The sequence below is a fragment of the Cuculus canorus genome, chromosome 1 (genome assembly GCF_017976375.1).
Source record: "Cuculus canorus isolate bCucCan1 chromosome 1, bCucCan1.pri, whole genome shotgun sequence".
NCBI classification, from domain to species: Eukaryota; Metazoa; Chordata; class Aves; order Cuculiformes; family Cuculidae; genus Cuculus; species Cuculus canorus.
Window position 1 is genome coordinate 140859759 of NC_071401.1, and position 16743 is coordinate 140876501.

The following is a 16743-nucleotide window of genomic DNA, read 5'->3' on the forward strand; positions in this document are numbered from 1 at the left end:
CCAGGCCAGCTTGCAGTCCCCAAAGGCTTCTCCTTTGCTCCTTTAACTCTAGCCAGGAGATGGAGACTTCCTTGAATCCCTCTTGGAGGATTATGTAATAGAAAATACTCTCATTGCTTCTTTGATTGTTTTACACTGTCATAACTGTATATATGTGTTACATCAATGGAACTGATGTAAATGAGAGGAAGACATGAAAATGCCTAATGCATATCCAGGGACAAAATGATTGTTTGCTTCAGGAGAGACACTGCAAAATAATTTTTGTTGCAACAGTCACTGCACATAGCAATATTTTTTTTTAATGCATGTACACAGATAAATAAATGCATCTATGTGTGAGGCAGACCAACTCATTTAAAATGGAAGTACGACTAAATCAGGTGGTTACAGCAAGCACAGTACTTGAGAGTATGACAGCTGAATACCTAGACAGCAAGGAGTTTGAATTCCCACAAAACGTGATATTGTATTCGCTAGCCACATCCTTCTGGTGTAAAAACTCAGATTCTTAGATTTGGTATTTTCCATGACTGCCAAACAGTTACTGATTCCTGTGCAGGGCATTTACCTTTATAGCATGACTCTTTTCCAGCTTTCTGACCATGCATCCCCATGATCGTAGTTGTGGTGTTCACTCATTTCCAGCCAAAGCAGAAGGCCATCCCTTTAGGAGCGAATCAGGCTCCAGACAAGTGCTATGAGTCAAGTCCCCTACTGCTTTAACAGAGCTCCACAGTCTTTACCCTGCCTTGGGCAGGTAGCTGCTTCCACTGCAGGAGCACAACCAGACACTTCATTCTTTATCTTTGCAAACCAGAAGTTTTGTCCCTTGGTGAGTGGGATTTATTTGGCTCTCCCAGAAGAAGTTATCAAAGTGGAAGTGCCAGAGGTCCACAGCTTCTCAGCGTCCTTGTAACACACAAAATTCTTTCATCATGTTTCCTATTTCATTTCCAGACACTGCAAGTTTCTTTATAGGACCTACGCTACACTCATTTTTGAGCAGTTTTTCCCACTTGATAGAAAAGAGACTTTCCAAGCTTAGATTACCAAAAGCAGCCCAGGGCTTGCAATTTAAAGAAAGTGCTCCAATCATCTGACTCTGTCACCATCCATCTTCACCCTGTTTCCCTTCCACAAAAGACTGCATTTCCGATCAGGGCTTTGTCCAGGCTGTTACATCGCTGGTGGAGAGGGTAATGGAGAAACAGCTATCCTGGGGCCAGGTAGTGCAAGTGACGTGGCAGATACAGTGGTAGAGCCTTCACCGTGGGCTCTGCAAGCTTCTTGGCAACAGTCTTTACTTGACAGGTTACTCTGGAGTGAAGCTGATGGAGAGAAGACACCACGCTATAAGCACGCATCACACTTCGTGATCTAAGGTCACTGAAACACATAGGAAGAAAATACCAGCATATCTGAGTATGGAACAACTTGAGTGACTGTTAGCAGTACAGATAGTTTTGATGTGTGCAACAATGGACTACCCAATTCCAGCTACCGAAATTGAGAATAAGATGCCTGAGTGGTCAGGCAGAGCCCAGAGAATATTCTTAAATCCTCTGAGAAACAGCATGTCAAGTAGTTACTATGATGGTGAAATATAGTTTTAAAGCTGAGATTTAATTTTGCATTCTCGATGAGAGAAATTATTTATCTGAACATATATTTTCAAAATTAAATGCAATGATCCATGACTAATAGCTGAATTATGATTTACAGCTACATTTGATGCTGGCCTTGCTAATGACGTGATGTTTTTGTCTGTAACTATGAGTTATCCAGCAAAACCGCAATATTTCAGCTGCTAATAGCTGAAGGAGAGTTTATCAGGGAGAGTTTATTAAACGGTGTCCTTCACAGAATCACAGAATCACAAGGTTGGAAAGGACCCATTGGATCATCGAGTCCAACCGTTCCTAACACTCCCTAAACCATGTCCCTAAGTACTTCATCCACCCGTTCCTTAAACACCTCCAGGGAAGGCGACTCGACCACCTCCCTGGGCAGCCTGTTCCAGTACCCAATGACTCTTACTGTGAAGAATTTTTTTCTGATATCCAACCTGAACCTCCCCTGACGGAGCTTCAGGCCATTCCCTCTAGTCCTGTCCCCTGTCACTTGGGAGAAGAGGCCAGCTCCCTCCTCTCCACAACCTCCTTTCAGGTAGTTGTAGAGAGTAATAAGGTCTCCCCTCAGCCTCCTCTTCTCAAGGCTAAACAACCCCAGCTCTCTCAGCCGCTCCTCATAAGACTTGTTCTCCAGCCCCCTCACCAGCTTTGTTGCTCTTCTCTGGACACGCTCCAGAGCCTCAACATCCTTCTTGTGGTGAGGGGCCCAGAACTGAACACAGTATTCGAGGTGCGGTCTCACCAGTGCCGAGTACAGAGGGAGAATAACCTCCCTGGACCTGCTGGTGACCCCATTTCTGATACAAGCCAAGATGCCATTGGCCTTCTTGGCCACCTGGGCACACTGCTGGCTCATGTTCAGTCGGCTGTCAACCAGCACCCCCAGGTCCTTCTCTTCTGTGCAGCTCTCCAGCCATTCTTCCCCCAGTCTGTAGCGCTGCATAGGGTTGTTGTGCCCCAAGTGCAGGACCCGGCATTTGGTCTTGTTAAACCTCATCCCATTGGTCTCGGCCCAGCAGTCCAGCCTGTTCAGATCCCTTTGCAGAGCCTCCCTACCCTCCAGCAGGTCGACACTTCCTCCCAGCTTAGTGTCATCTGCAAACTTGCTGAGGGTGCACTCAATGCCTTCATCCAGGTCATTGATAAAGACATTGAACAGAGCTGGACCCAGTACTGAGCCCTGAGGAACTCCACTTGTGACTGGCCTCCAGCTGGAGTTAACTCCATTGACCACCACTCTCTGGGCCCGGCCATCCAACCAGTTTTCAACCCAGGAGAGTGTGCGCCTGTCCAGGCCAGAGGCTGACAGTTTCTGAAGCAGAATGCTGTGAGAAACTGTGTCAAAGGCTTTACTGAAGTCCAAGAAGACTACATCCACAGCCTTTCCCCCATCCAGTAGTTGAGTGATTTTGTCATAGAAGGTGATCAGGTTAGTTTGGCAAGATCTGCCTTTTGTAAACCCATGTTGACTGGGCCTGATCACCCGGTTCTCTTGCATGTGCTTCATGATAGCACTCAAGATTACCTGTTCCATGACTTTCCCTGGCACTGAGGTGAGACTGACAGGCCTGTAGTTCCCCGGATCCTCTCTGCAACCCTTCTTGAATATGGGCACAACATCAGCCAGCCTCCAGTCTAGTGGAACTTCCCCAGTCAGCCAGGACCTCTGGAAGATGATGGATAGGGGTTTGGAAAGGACATCCGCCAGTTCCTTCAATACTCTTGGGTGGATCCCATCCGGCCCCATAGACTTGTGGACGTCTAGCTGGGCAAGCAAGTCTCTAACCGCCTCCTCTTGGATCACGGGAGCCTCAATCTGCCCCTCTAACTCTTGGATTTGTAAACAGAAGGAACAACTTTCTTTGCTATTAAAGACTGAGGCGAAGAAGGCATTAAGTACCTCAGCCTTGTCCTTATCCCCTGTCACTGTTATTCCTTCTGCATCCACTAGAGACTGGATATTCTCCCTCGTCCTCCTTTTCCTGTTAATGTACTTGTAGAAAGACTTTTTGTTGTCTTTCACAGACTTAGCGAGTTTTAATTCTAGTTGGGCCTTGGCCCTCCTGATTTTTTCCCTGCACGATCTCACTTCGTCCCTGTAGTCCACCCAAGATGCCTGTCCTTTCCTCCAGAGCACATAGAGCTTCTTTTTCTTATTGACGCATCTTGAGATCACCCTGCTCCACCAAGCTGGCTTTTCCCCCCGCCGGCTCCTTTTCCGGAACACAGGGATGGCCTGCTCTTGAGCTGATAGGATTTCATTTTTCAAGAGCGCCCAACCCTCATGGGCTCCCTTGCCCTGAAGGACTGTTTCCCACGGGACTTTGCTAATCAACCTTCTGAACAGGCCAAAGTCTGCCCTCTGGAAGTTTAATGTGACTGCTTTGCTAACCCCCTTCTTAATCCCACCTAGAACTGAAAACCCTATCATCTCATGATCACTTAATCCCAGGCGTCCTCCAACCGTCAAATCCCCAACAAGACCTTCCCTATTCACAAACAGCAGGTCTAGGAAGGCACCCTCCCTTGTTGGTTCGCTAACCAGTTGTGCAAGGAAGTTGTCTTCGATGCACTCCAGGAACCTCCTAGACTGTTTCCTTTCTGCTGTATTGTACTCCCAGCAGACATCCGGAAAGTTAAAGTCTCCCACAAGGACAAGAGGCAGAGATTTAGAGACTGTCCCCAGCTGTTTATAGAAGAGTTCATCAGCAGCTTCTTCTTGGCTGGGTGGTCTGTAACAGACTCCTATCACAAAGTCCCCTTTCTTGTGGGCTCCTCTGATTTTAACCCATAGGCACTCGATCCCGTCCTCACCGTAATCCAGTTCGAGAGTTTCAAAGCACTCTTTGACATAGAGGGCTACCCCGCCTCCTTTCCTACCCTTCCTGTCCCGCCTGAAGAGTTTATATCCCAACATAGCTGTAGTCCAGTTATGTGAGTCATCCCACCACGTTTCTGTGATGGCAATGACATCATAGTCACCTTGCCCTACAACAGCTTCCAGCTCATCCTTCTTATTGCCCATGCTGCGTGCATTGGTGTAAATGCACTTCAGCTGGGCTGATGAACCTTCAGCCCTCATAAAGGGAAGAGAGTTTATTCTCGATTGACTGGTCCTTGGAATAACTAATTCCACAGACCCAGTTTTATCCTTACTGTCCCCACTTATACTCGCCCTCACTTGCCCTGTTGTGGTGTACTGGTGGTCCTCTCCAGCACACCATTTCTCAGCCGCCGGTTTCCCACTTCCAGGCTCATTCCCAACTAGCCTGGTCTCCTCCCCTTCCCCCTTCACATCTAGTTTAAAGCTCTATTTAAGAGCCTAACCAGATTTTTAGAGATAACTTTAGTTCCCCTTCGAGACAAGTATGACCCATCCCTAGTAAGAAAACCTGGGGGTGGGTGGGTCACCCCATGATCAAAGAAGCCAAAGCCTCTCTCCTCACACCAGGCTCGGAGCCAGGCATTAATCATCTGTACGTTCCTGACTTCCTGCTCCATATTCCTTAGTATTGGGATGGAGCTAAACACCACTTGCGCTCCAGAGCCCTCAATCATCTTCCCTAATTCCCTGAAGTCTCTTTTGATGGCTTTCAGCTTTCTGCGCTGTAAGTCATCATTACCTATTTGAAATACTAAGAGGGGATAGTAATCCGTTTCCTTCACCAAGGAAGGGAGTTTTCTATTGATATCCCTCACTGAAGCCCCCGGCAAGCAGCAGACCTCCCTGTGGAGCGGGTCCGGTCTGCAGATGGGACCCTCCATTCCTTTAAGAAGGGAATCCCCTAAGACGATCACTCTCCTCTTTTTCTTGACAGAGGATGTTTTTAGGGCCCTCCGAGGATGCTGGAGCCTAGGGAATGTTTCCAGGCTGTGGGGACCATCTCCTTCTTCCACTGCTTCTTCCTGGGGAATAGGTTCTACCTGCAGCATTTCATATTTATTTCTGAGGGCTATCTGGGGGTTAATTGTCTGGGTGGGGGGAGCAGGTTTCCTACGCCGGACAGGAACCTGCTGCCATCCCCCATCTCTTGTTCCCCCTGCCTCACAGATTATAGGATCAAGCTGCTCCGCCGCATTGGCTCCAGCAGCCTGCTGGGTTTGTGCGAGGGCACTGCTCCAAAGATCTATGTCCCTCTCACATTCCCTGATAGTCCTTAACCTAATCACCTCCTCCCTCAGCTCTGCCACCATGTGAAGGAGTTCTGCGACTCGTGCACAGCTCCCACAAGCGTAGCCGGTATCAGAGGCACAGGCTGGTGTTGGAGGGGGGCATTGCCTACAACCCAGGGTCTGCGTGGCTGCATGGACCCACTGAGGCTCTGTCTGGGTGGCAGTATCCATCCTGCTGGCTGCAGCACCCGGAGCAGTTTTAATCTTCTGCCTGGTAGCCACCATGGTCAGCCACCAGCCACCAGCCTCTCCCTGAGCCCTTCCTGCTCGCCCTGACCGCTCGAACTGCCGCTCAAACTGCCCCTTCGTAATAACGTGCCCCGCACCTCTTTGCCTCGCTCCTCTTCGCCGCGCTCCCAGTCGCCATGCTCCCCTTCCTTTGTCCTTCAGCAAAGAGGAATCCTTCCTGCTTGTACAGAAACTCCATGCAGGAAATGAGCTCTATCAGCCTATTGCACACTATTTCCAATGGGCTTAATAAGTAGGTTTTATATTGGAAACTTGGTAATATTCTGCTTCAGTTTTTCATAGATCTTCAGGGTTTCATCTGTCCTTTTTCTCATTTTTCCAGATAGACTTAATTGGCTTGCAGCATATAGGTTAGATCCTACTGCAGCACGTATGAAAACAAAACTGCTTAAGATGTCATATACCATATGAGACATGGGTTTAAAAATAAAAATGAGAGGAATGAAAAAGATAAGAAGAGAGAAGGAAAACTTAAATTGGTTTTAAATTGGAAAACATTTCCAAGATGGAGATGAAGTAGTCTTCCTATTACTACTTTGCCTTTGTTTTGTTAGATCTGATATTTGGGCATACAGCCTTGTACACAGGGTCAACAAATTGCCTCTGCAATGTTTATATCCTGTATCATTACACCAGGAATTGTGGTGAACTAAGGCCCTGAAATGCTTCACTATATGTGAGCAAATTTCACCTTTTGAAAGCTTAGTAAAGAGATGGCTTGTAAATGCGAACATCAGAGAGAGAGACTCTTTGAAACTGAAGACATAAAAGTGAATTGTTTTGTAAATAATCTTATTATGAAACTGTTCTCTTGTGTAAGATTTTGCTGTTTAAAAAGTATCTCAAATTGTTTCACATAGCTTGGTCAGAAAGGAACACAAAAAACTATTGGAATTGTATTTATCAAAAGTTTCAGAAATCCTTAAATGGTTTGGGAGTTTTGCAAGAATACACTTTATAATGGGATTTATAAGACTGTCTGCACTGCTTAAACTGGAGGATAAAAAAATAAAGAAATAAAAAAAAAAAGCACAAAAAGTTTAATCAGGTTTTACTGAGCCTGAAATAGGTTTGGCTAGAAATGAGAATATAGAGAATATAGAATACAATCTGCATCATTGTATTCATTTACACATTTACACATTCTATGAGCAACATTTGTCCCAGCTGTATCTCCATTGCTCAGAATACCAGTAAGGTGTAGCATGGTTACGTTTCCCTGTGTATTTTCTTACTGTATTTTATTGGAGGGTATTTTTTAAAAGTCAGCACATTTGGCATAGCTTTACGTTATTCCTTTATTGCTGAGGAAGAAATAAACAACATTGAGCAAAGCAGATGGAGCATTTAGGTGTATATTCCTTTAAGAATAAATCACTGTGTACCACAATGCATGTCCTGTTGATTGTATTCAGAAGTGAGATAGGAAAAGAGCCTGGAAACTTGTCATCTTTAGCCACTCAGAATAACATTGATAGAGATGGCTTTTACATAAATGTCATATCTTGGTATAGAGGTCATTGCTTCTCCATTATCTATTGAATATCTGTTTAAACAAACACTGTTATTCTTCAAGGCTTGTTTTACCAGGGCTGGGGAGTGGAACCACCAAGGTAGCTTATAACTGTAAATCTGATTTTAAACTCTGGAAACGACAAAGCAAAATGTGTTGTCTTAAGAAGAGTTCAAATCTTTCTTGATAATTTTCATATGAAGTTTGAAAGTGAGCAATGACTGATACTGGTGTAGGAGCTTTGATTCATAGAATTCACTGGACTTAGAAACCCCATTTCAGCACTTCCATGCCTCTAGCTGAGTAAAAGCAAATCCAGCTGAAGCTGCAGGGAGAATATAAGTTAATAGTAAAACTAAATTTTGTCAAAACAACATGGCTAACAACTCTTTTTTCGTGAAAAACAAATACTATGTGATCTTTTTAAAAGAGCAATCAGGAACTTTTATCATTTCCTAGCTTTAGAAATAAGTAGGAGTTAGGCAGCTGATGGTTTTGGCTTAGAGAATGTATGCTAAAGAGATGGGAGGATTCTGGATGTTAAAAATTCTAACTTTAATGAAGGAATGAAACCTCAGTTACATGCTCAAATTCCTTTACTAGCAGTAGAAGACTGTTGAAGAATGATATTTGAAAGTAACTGGCAAATCTTAGAGAATCTGTGCATGGCGTAGTCCTGGGCAAAAAGCATATTCCCATGAGAAAAAAGATATAGTAGAAATCTCTGATCCCAGCCAACTGACTGCATCTTGCGAGTAGGAAGGGACTAGAGAAATGCATAATTTCAGACAGTGATTTGAACTCCACAGGTTGTTGAATGAATCTTTCTAGGACGCATTAATACCAGAAATGGTGCTATACGACTGGACTTGGGTTGCTTAGAATGATAATTTGTGGGTTTATGTAGAATTTGGAATCTCTGTTGCTCAAAAAAGTAAAAGACAATGATCACTATTAAAAAATCGTAGAATCTATCTAATAAAACCATAGCTATGAAGATTTTTTCTGAATCTGCAAGAGCACTGCAATGTAATGATTATTATTGACACAGTATCTATAATATACTTTGTGTATACTCTTCTATCAAATTAACTTACTGTAGTCCATTATTTTATATGTTGTAATTTTGGAGATGTGACTTCAATTGCATGAGAAACATAACCCTAATAAACAATAAGAGTAGGTATTTTTGGACAAGTGTAAACTGTGAGAAGAAAAAATGTGGAATGAGGAAATATCATGTTAATCCAAATGTCCCATTTTGCTGTTGTCTTTGTGATCCTGGTTTCCTAAGTAAACCATGTTATATTTTTCCGTCATGCTGTCTTTCTCTGTCTTGCCATCTGTCTCTTATTTTAATTATTTGCTGACCAAACTCCGTCCAAATTTGACAAATGGATAGTTATCTGAATCGTATTATATTCCAATAATGCGTGTAAAGCCCCAGTTGAAGAAATGGTTGGTTGCATGATAAACTCACCTCTTTAGATCTGAATTTAATCTCGGGACCTACAGCTGAAAAAACCCTAAACTCTATTAGTGTCCCTCCTCCCAGATTTAGTCACTTCCAAAGTTGTAGCAGATCTGCTCTCAGCATGCTAGACTGGGTTGCTTTAGCTGCTATGCAAATGGAAACCAAGAAAAGCATCAGAACAAGGTTGATCATGAGAGGACTCACAGGGCAGAATAATGCTGAGATAATAGTTCCAGAGTAAGATAACATATATCCAGACATACAAACATGAACAACCAAGTACCAGCCTGGAAGAATATACCTCTGACAGTCCTGGAGTGGACTCCCATAAGCCTTTTTTATTGGGTTTCCATGACATTTATTGTGTCCCTGTGTGGTTAATCTTCTGTTAATCTGAGTTGTCTTCTTCCACACAGCTCACACTGTCAACTGTAGGAGAAATAGCACATTGAACATCTTTACCCATAGCATTGTGGACCAGTTTTATCCCATCACTGTTAGACCTCCACTCTTTTGGCATCTTTTGGGTCTCCAGCTTGGCTCTGCACTTACTCTGCATTTTCATTTTAGGTTCATGTTCATGTATACTCTAAAGACTTGATATCATGTTATTGTGGATTCATGTGGTGTAGCTATTCTACCAGCTTTATGCGACATAGCTGCAGATAGGCAGAGTTACATTTTCCCTAGCATACAGCCAAATTCTCAAAATCAGCCAGTTTCTCCTTGACCATCATGCCATTCAGTAGACATTAAAAGACCACATCAAAGAGAACTAGAAAGCGATAAATGGGAATGCAGAAGGAAATACTTATAAATAAGACTGCTTCTAAACAAACTGATCACCCAGAATTAGTGAGGCAAGAGGAGATGTGGCTTGATATTTGATCCATTTTGGTAATACAAGTAGAAGTGACAAAGAACTGCACTTAGGCTCCTGTCATAAAGGAGGAGTCTAAGTGCAGTCCTTCGTCACTTCTTATATTCCCCAAATTAATCAAAGTGGGAATTAGAAGACTTTATTTGAAAGTATTTTCAAGCGCTGAACTCAACTGCAGCTCAAAAATTGAAGTGATGTGCCAAAGCAAATGCCTCTGTTGCAGATGACTGTAGTTAATTATTCATAGTCACTGAACTGTAATGAAAACAGACCTGGAGATGCAGAAGTCATTTTATGCTTGCAATTCAAATTCACCAGCACTGAGCAAGCAGGTGCAGCCCCAGTAATTTGAGATAAAGAAGTTCTACTGGTCCACCAGCAAAATTAGATCGTTTTTCAATGTGCAGATGGCAAGAAGTTTTGGAAGAAATGGATGTGGTTGATTTGCTTTTCATAGCAGCTCTAATGTAGTGTGCAGCTATGTGCCATGTATTTACTACAACTTTTACTTTACTACAGCTGTTCTTCTGTCTGGAAGTGAATGCTTCCAGGCCATAGTAACAGATGATATGCAGGCAGCATGTTTCGCTGATTCCCAAAATGCTATAAATGGTAACAGCCTAGAATGCTAACGTTCTCCGTACTCTGCAAGATGAATGCCATTGTGCAGTATCAAGCTCTTGAGATAACACTATAGTCCTTTCTGCAAGATAAATTAAGTTTTTAGTCTGTAAGTCCCTGGGGTCAAAGCTAGAGCACAACAGGGAGCTAGCACAACAACGTGGAGCTTTGCTCTCAGTGTTGTTCTGTGTGGTTCCTTACATCGGTGCTGCTCACATTCCCATGGGCCAACCAACCAGGCAGAAACTACTTTTTGTGTCTCTCACTAGCCAGACTAGCTACTGTTTTTTAACATGTCCCCTCTGTTAAGGACATTGACACTGAGGGAGAGGGACAGGAGATTGTTTGCTTGATGTTAGCACTGTTTGGGATGTTAGTGTTTTGCCAGGAAAATGTTTCCCTTTTGGCACATTTGCTACACAGGGCAAGTCATTTCACTTACTCCTGAAATACAGCCTTCATAAGGGAAACGTGTAGATTCTGTTTCATAGCACAAAGTAGCATTAGATGACTTTCCTGGACAGAAAATGAAGGGCCTTTATAGCCATCCCAGCTTCCAGAGTGGAGGCTGGCAGAATGCAGGTGCCTAAGTCTGCCAGAAATAACATGACTCTTTTCTCCTGTGAAGGTGGCCATCTGTCCTGCTCTCCCCATGCTGCCTTGGAACCGTGCTGTGATCTTTGGCAACCTCATGCTTTCAGCCTACTCATTTGCGAAGTGGGGGCTTGTAATGTTTCCTTCACCTTCAAGGCCTGTTAGGAAGCTCTAAGATGGAAGATGCTAGAGAGGTCTAAAAATATCATGGCTGTTAAAATTCCAAGGGTATTTGGATCAGAAAATCATTGAGAAGCATCTGGAATATATCCAAGATCTAACAAGGCGCATTCTTTTCTAGTTAGACTTTGTCATCTGGGTGGCAATGAGTTAGTGAGAGAAGACCTTCTATTTCACATGTGCTCTAGAAAGAGACTGGATAACCATTTGTAATACAAGTAAGTGTTGGATAATACTCCAAATAGGGCCTCTTTGTATTTTCATGCTTCTGGCAATGGTGTCAAGCACATAAATATTGCAGTTCTGCATTGAAAGGTGATTCTGCTTAACAGAGAATTTAGATGGTTCAAAACTTCGTATCATTCTGACAAGAGACATATTTTAAAAATTCTTATAAAAAGAGAAAGCCACGGGATAGGATTCTGGGGCAGACATGTTGGCTCGCTTGCCCAAAGCCAGTGCAATGCCAAGAGCCCTAAGAAACCCAGCCTTTGTGCTGACTGATCCCAAAGCTTCCTGGGTTGTGAAGGAAAACTGTCAAGAGCAAACCATCTCTTCAGAATGTTTCAATTTTGCAAATAAGCAAGTGCTAGTGGAAAAAAAGTGAAAAAAACTCCAACCCTGCTGGAATTTTTCTCAGCAGTGCTAGTAAACATTAAAGTCCAACGGCTCCAGCTAAGCAAACAGGAAGGAGTACCCAACTGTCTAACTGTGCAATCTGGCAGTGGCAGAAAAAAAGACTAGGTTACACGTATGTTGGACCACAACAGCCAAGGGAGTTCTGGATCTCTAAATAACATCATGCAATGAAACACGAAAAGATAGTGTTTCTTTATGACTTTAACCCTGTTTTGCTATGCAGGTAATCAAGGCTGATTTTGTGATGAAGCCATCCAGAAGAGCATACTGGACCCTGCTCTTGGCCTAAATAAATAATTAAATAATGACCGTAGGAAAAATTCCCTCTGTTTGATTGGCAAAAACATTACTGGTATTCCAGTGCCTCCCTAATTTACAAAATTAGCCCTGAGGATAATTACAGCTGTCGTCTTTATAAAGGGCTTTGAGTTTTGCGCAGGTACTGCTCTATACATAATGTACAAAATAGTATTATTTCAGCATGGTTGCTGGGATACCAATATATTGCGCATCATGGGAATACTCATGCTAGTGATATTGCTAAGAGGAGGTGTAAGGAAAACCAGAAATATCTTCCTCACCCACTCTTCTTATTCAGTGTGATGGTAATTACTGTTCCTGCTTTCTAAACTTTGTAAACATCCCAACTGGCTGTGAAGAGGGCTGCTTTCATCCGATGGTTGCACACCCACCCTCCCTACAGAACCACACACACGAACCATGGTCCCTTGCCCATTGTGGAGCCCATCAGTACAACTCCTTACACTCTCAGTATTCAGCACATCCCAAGTAACTTGCTGAATTAGGCCCCGTTAATGAAGCTAAGAAACTATTTCCATCTCTCTGTGGCTAAAACACCTGTGTGTGGCATCCCATCCTATTACCTGGGCATTTTGCAAACAAATCGCCATCTAGGTCCACAGTTATTAAAAGCATTACATTTGTTGTAGCCTCCTAATCTATATTTCTTGCTTTCCATTTTGTTCTTTGCTTTGGGATTCATCTTTGGAAAGCTATGACTCACTGTACTCGGGCTCCTGCTGCTTGAAATTATAAGAAAGCTCCTCTTTCTACCCTCCCCCCAGCCCCCATTTCCTCATATTTTGCTTGCTGAAGCCATACAACACTGTACAAATGTTTCACCAGAAGGGAGCTGCCAGAGCATTCCCATCTGTCACATTAACATAACCAGACTGGAATTATTTTAAAAAATTTAAGACATCGTATGAAGGGAGGGAATGAATAAGGAACTGCATACATAACTAGGAAAACAGAGTGGGCTTCAGAATTGGACCCACCTTGAAACATCCCTTAACACCCTTCATGCATGATGAGCAACCATCACTTTGCCTACACAGTTGGTGCTTAGCACAACCGTGAGTTTCACCCTTGCTGTCTTGCTCCAGCCCATTATAAATTGATCTACCTTTACTAGAAGTAAAAAATGTGATGCCTTACAATCACCAGCGCTTCAGCGGGAATGCTTGAAAATTTATCTCTGCCTAAGTTTTCAAAGAGGGGAATGATTATAAGTTAACAACAAGTATCATCTCCTATGTCTTACCAAGTAATAATAACAATTAAGCAGTTATACAGCCTTTCACAGCCTAAGTCCTGCCCCACCAAAATCACTGAGTTTTGCTATTGCATTGGGCATGGCTATGCTAGGATTTCAACTTTGGGCATGGCAACTCCATGCAAAATAGTATGTTCAGGTCTTACCAAGTGAGCACTGAATGGCATCGCTCAGGAAGGAGAAGTGAAACAGCCAGCTGGGATGTATGCCTGCTCAGAGGAATTAACCTTGCCTGTTAACAAAGCTGGTTGTTTTGGACTTTGTGGCTCTGCCTCTATTTCTATGCAAAATAGACGTAAAGATGAGTTCTTAGCCCTGAGACCTGGTGACACCAAAAAGCTAAGGGCTAACTCCTTTTGAAGCAGATTTGTCTTGGACGGAGCTAGTTAGCACAGCCTGAAACAAAGCCGGGGCAACCTGATGAGTGAACGGTGAGAATGACCAAGAGCTGTTGCCCAGTCTTGCTTTCTGCCTCTGTGTCATTCAGCTTCATATACTTGTGCCATGTAGACTTACCATTTCACTCGGTCCTGTGGGCTTCTTCCGCTTTGGAGCTGTCCTGAGCAGGAGCACTTGGTGGCTGGCGTGCATCTTAATGGCTCATGGAGTTGCATTGGATGAATCTACATCATGGGGCATGATACTCAAGTTGTAAACCAAAGTCAGTAAAAGGTTGTAATTATAGCAGGATTTATATATATATCTTTTTTTCCTTAGGATTGCTTTGGTTCTGAGATGCAAGCACAGATAGTACATCTTTTTCTCAGCTCTTGAGTAGGAGGAGGGCTGAAAAAGTGTTACATAGCAGCTTTCCAGGAACTTTCTTAATTCTGTCTCATTCCCTATGTCACGTACAGCAGGTCTGTCATCATGTAGGATGCTTTTCAGCCTGTGTCTTAGCCAGTGCCCACTGTGCACACCATTGACACACAGTTCTCACTGGAGCTGAACACATACACTGCTGTGAGCCAGCTGTACTGCAGGCAAATTTGTGAAAACATACATGGACAGAAAAGGATGGCTTGAAAATTTGAATCCTAATTTGGGTTCCACCTGTTATGCAGATACTCTGTTGCGCTGGGGCCTTGCTCTATCTGTCAGTTTGTCTTCTGCAAAATAATGATAACCTTACAATAGTAATCCAGATTTTCAAAAGAGCTCAGACTCCCACTCTGACAGCCAGACTTTACAAGGAATTCATCTCCCATTTAGGCACAAAAATATAATATTCATATGTTGAGAAGAATTTTAACATGCTGAATCCTCAGCTTCTTACACAATCTGGGCAGCAGGGACTGCTGTGAGAGCTGCTGGAAACTTCAGAAAACTTGTTCCTTGTATAAGAACCTAAATGAGAATCCAGCTTTTCTGGAAATCTGGCTCCAGTTTAGGTGTTGAGTACTCAAAAACTTGAGTATGAGCTCTGGAAAATCTGGCATCTAACCAAAGGAGTTCTGTGAGGATAAATTAATTAATGTGGGGTAACAGTGATGACAGTACTAGTAAACTTCGTAAAGAAGAGAGGATTCATTTAATGTGGTGAAATTTCAGGGAAAACACCTCGTAGGCAAGAAATTAAAACTTACTGTGGGTCTGCCACAACACAAGGAGATCCACAGTAGGTTCTCCCATAGCTGGATTCTGCCACTGGTAGAATGGGTATTGTTGCCAGTGACAGATGTGATGATACTGGCACACAACTTTAGAAGTTTGAAAACATTAAAGTATAGGATTTAATGTAGTGGAGAAACATGTAGTAAATCTTTAATACTGACTTCTTAACCAAGAAGTACAAGGAGCATTTGAAAGCTGTTTCTCTATTGCTGTTAGTTTCATCAGAGTATTTGTTGTCGGGTGGACTTAGATTTTCCAGATGAACTAATATCCCTGCAGGAAATAGAAGGGAGATGAAGCAATGTCCTTGAAACACTGAGAGATTAGTTTTGAAAAGATTTATGTAAATATAACAATTAGGTTTTTTTTCTTTTGAACAGTTACTCTATATAAAAGGAAGAGAAGTGTGTCTGGGACATGCCTGTTGCTAATTCTGTGTTCTCTAGTAAATGCCTGTGACAGTCAAGGGTCTTCACTCATCCCCTCAGAGGCAGCCTTATAACCCTGTTTTGCGTGAGATTGTTCTAATGAGTAATAGTAAGGGGCTTACCTCTAATGTAGTTCTTTCATTTCCTGGTAGTTTCTCAAAGGCGGCTGAAGAATAACTCTATATCTGGCACATCCTCACTGTGTGCGATAGTCATGTCTTCAGCAGAAGCTGGGAGTGGTGTATCTCAGGGCTAGCAATATTTATCTCACAGCTTCATGTTCCAAAGACCATCTATCTCTCTGTTTTGTAGTGAGCTAAGCAGCCACAATCTAACAAATATGTAATTCTTATGAGTTCAGCAATTACCCTATTTCAGATCAGCAGAGGTACAGGTAAAGTACATTATCTTTTTGCAAATACGCTGGTTATTTGTGCACACATAGTTACATACATACATGCACAGCATAACACTTCAAGGCTAGTGGAAACCACCAGGTTGGCTTTTTTGTCTTTTCTTAACTATCTTGCTTCTTTTCTCAACACTTCTTTTATAAGCTAAAGCTTTATTTTCTTGCCCTTGAGATACTTAACTCTCATGCCTGCTTCTGCTGATTTAGAAAAGAGAAGAAGTACTGGGAAAATTAAACGATTTCTGGAATGTGTCAGCAACAAGTATATTCTCTTGGGATAGCCTTTGACATACAGAAACAATAAGTTTGAGAGCGGAAATTGGTTTCCCCATGGCTGATGGTTTTCCTGGATTGGCTTACTCTACTCCCAGAGTGCTGAAGCTATTGAATGCTCAATTAGTATTCCCCAAAGTGTCAAAATGAATTGAACTGACTCCAGAAATTCTTCACTGCAGTTCATGTATCATTTCTTAGGCTTTGAGAAAAAGACCTACTGTTTCACTGGGTACAGTAAACAAACTCTCCCCTTTTCAACCTTGTGCCACTTTGCTTTTTTTGCTTGGTTCAAGGACACCTGCAAAAATAAACAAGAGTGGCAAGTTATTGCTGCCAGAATGTGTGGAGCACCTCAGCTAACTAGTTTATAAATAGTTAGACAGATGGAATAATGACTATAGTATCTTGAAGTATTTTTGGTTGGTTTTGTTTTGCTTTGGGCAGTTGCTATATTACACTGTGTGATTCTGACAACAGTAA

At 42.8% G+C, this 16743-nt stretch overlaps 1 protein-coding gene and 1 long non-coding RNA gene across 2 annotated transcripts in view; one reads left to right on the forward strand and one right to left on the reverse strand.

The window, feature by feature from the left end:
• The window catches only part of RERG (RAS like estrogen regulated growth inhibitor), a 112638-nt gene that overhangs the window by 25656 nt on the left and 70239 nt on the right, over positions 1-16743 (forward strand). The window lies entirely within an intron of this gene.
• LOC128850949 (uncharacterized) lies at positions 845-15833 on the reverse strand. Its single transcript, XR_008448215.1, has 3 exons — positions 15698-15833; positions 14050-14156; positions 845-1389 (listed from the first exon to the last, which is right to left on the reverse strand). It is a non-coding gene; the product is annotated as an uncharacterized LOC128850949 (long non-coding RNA).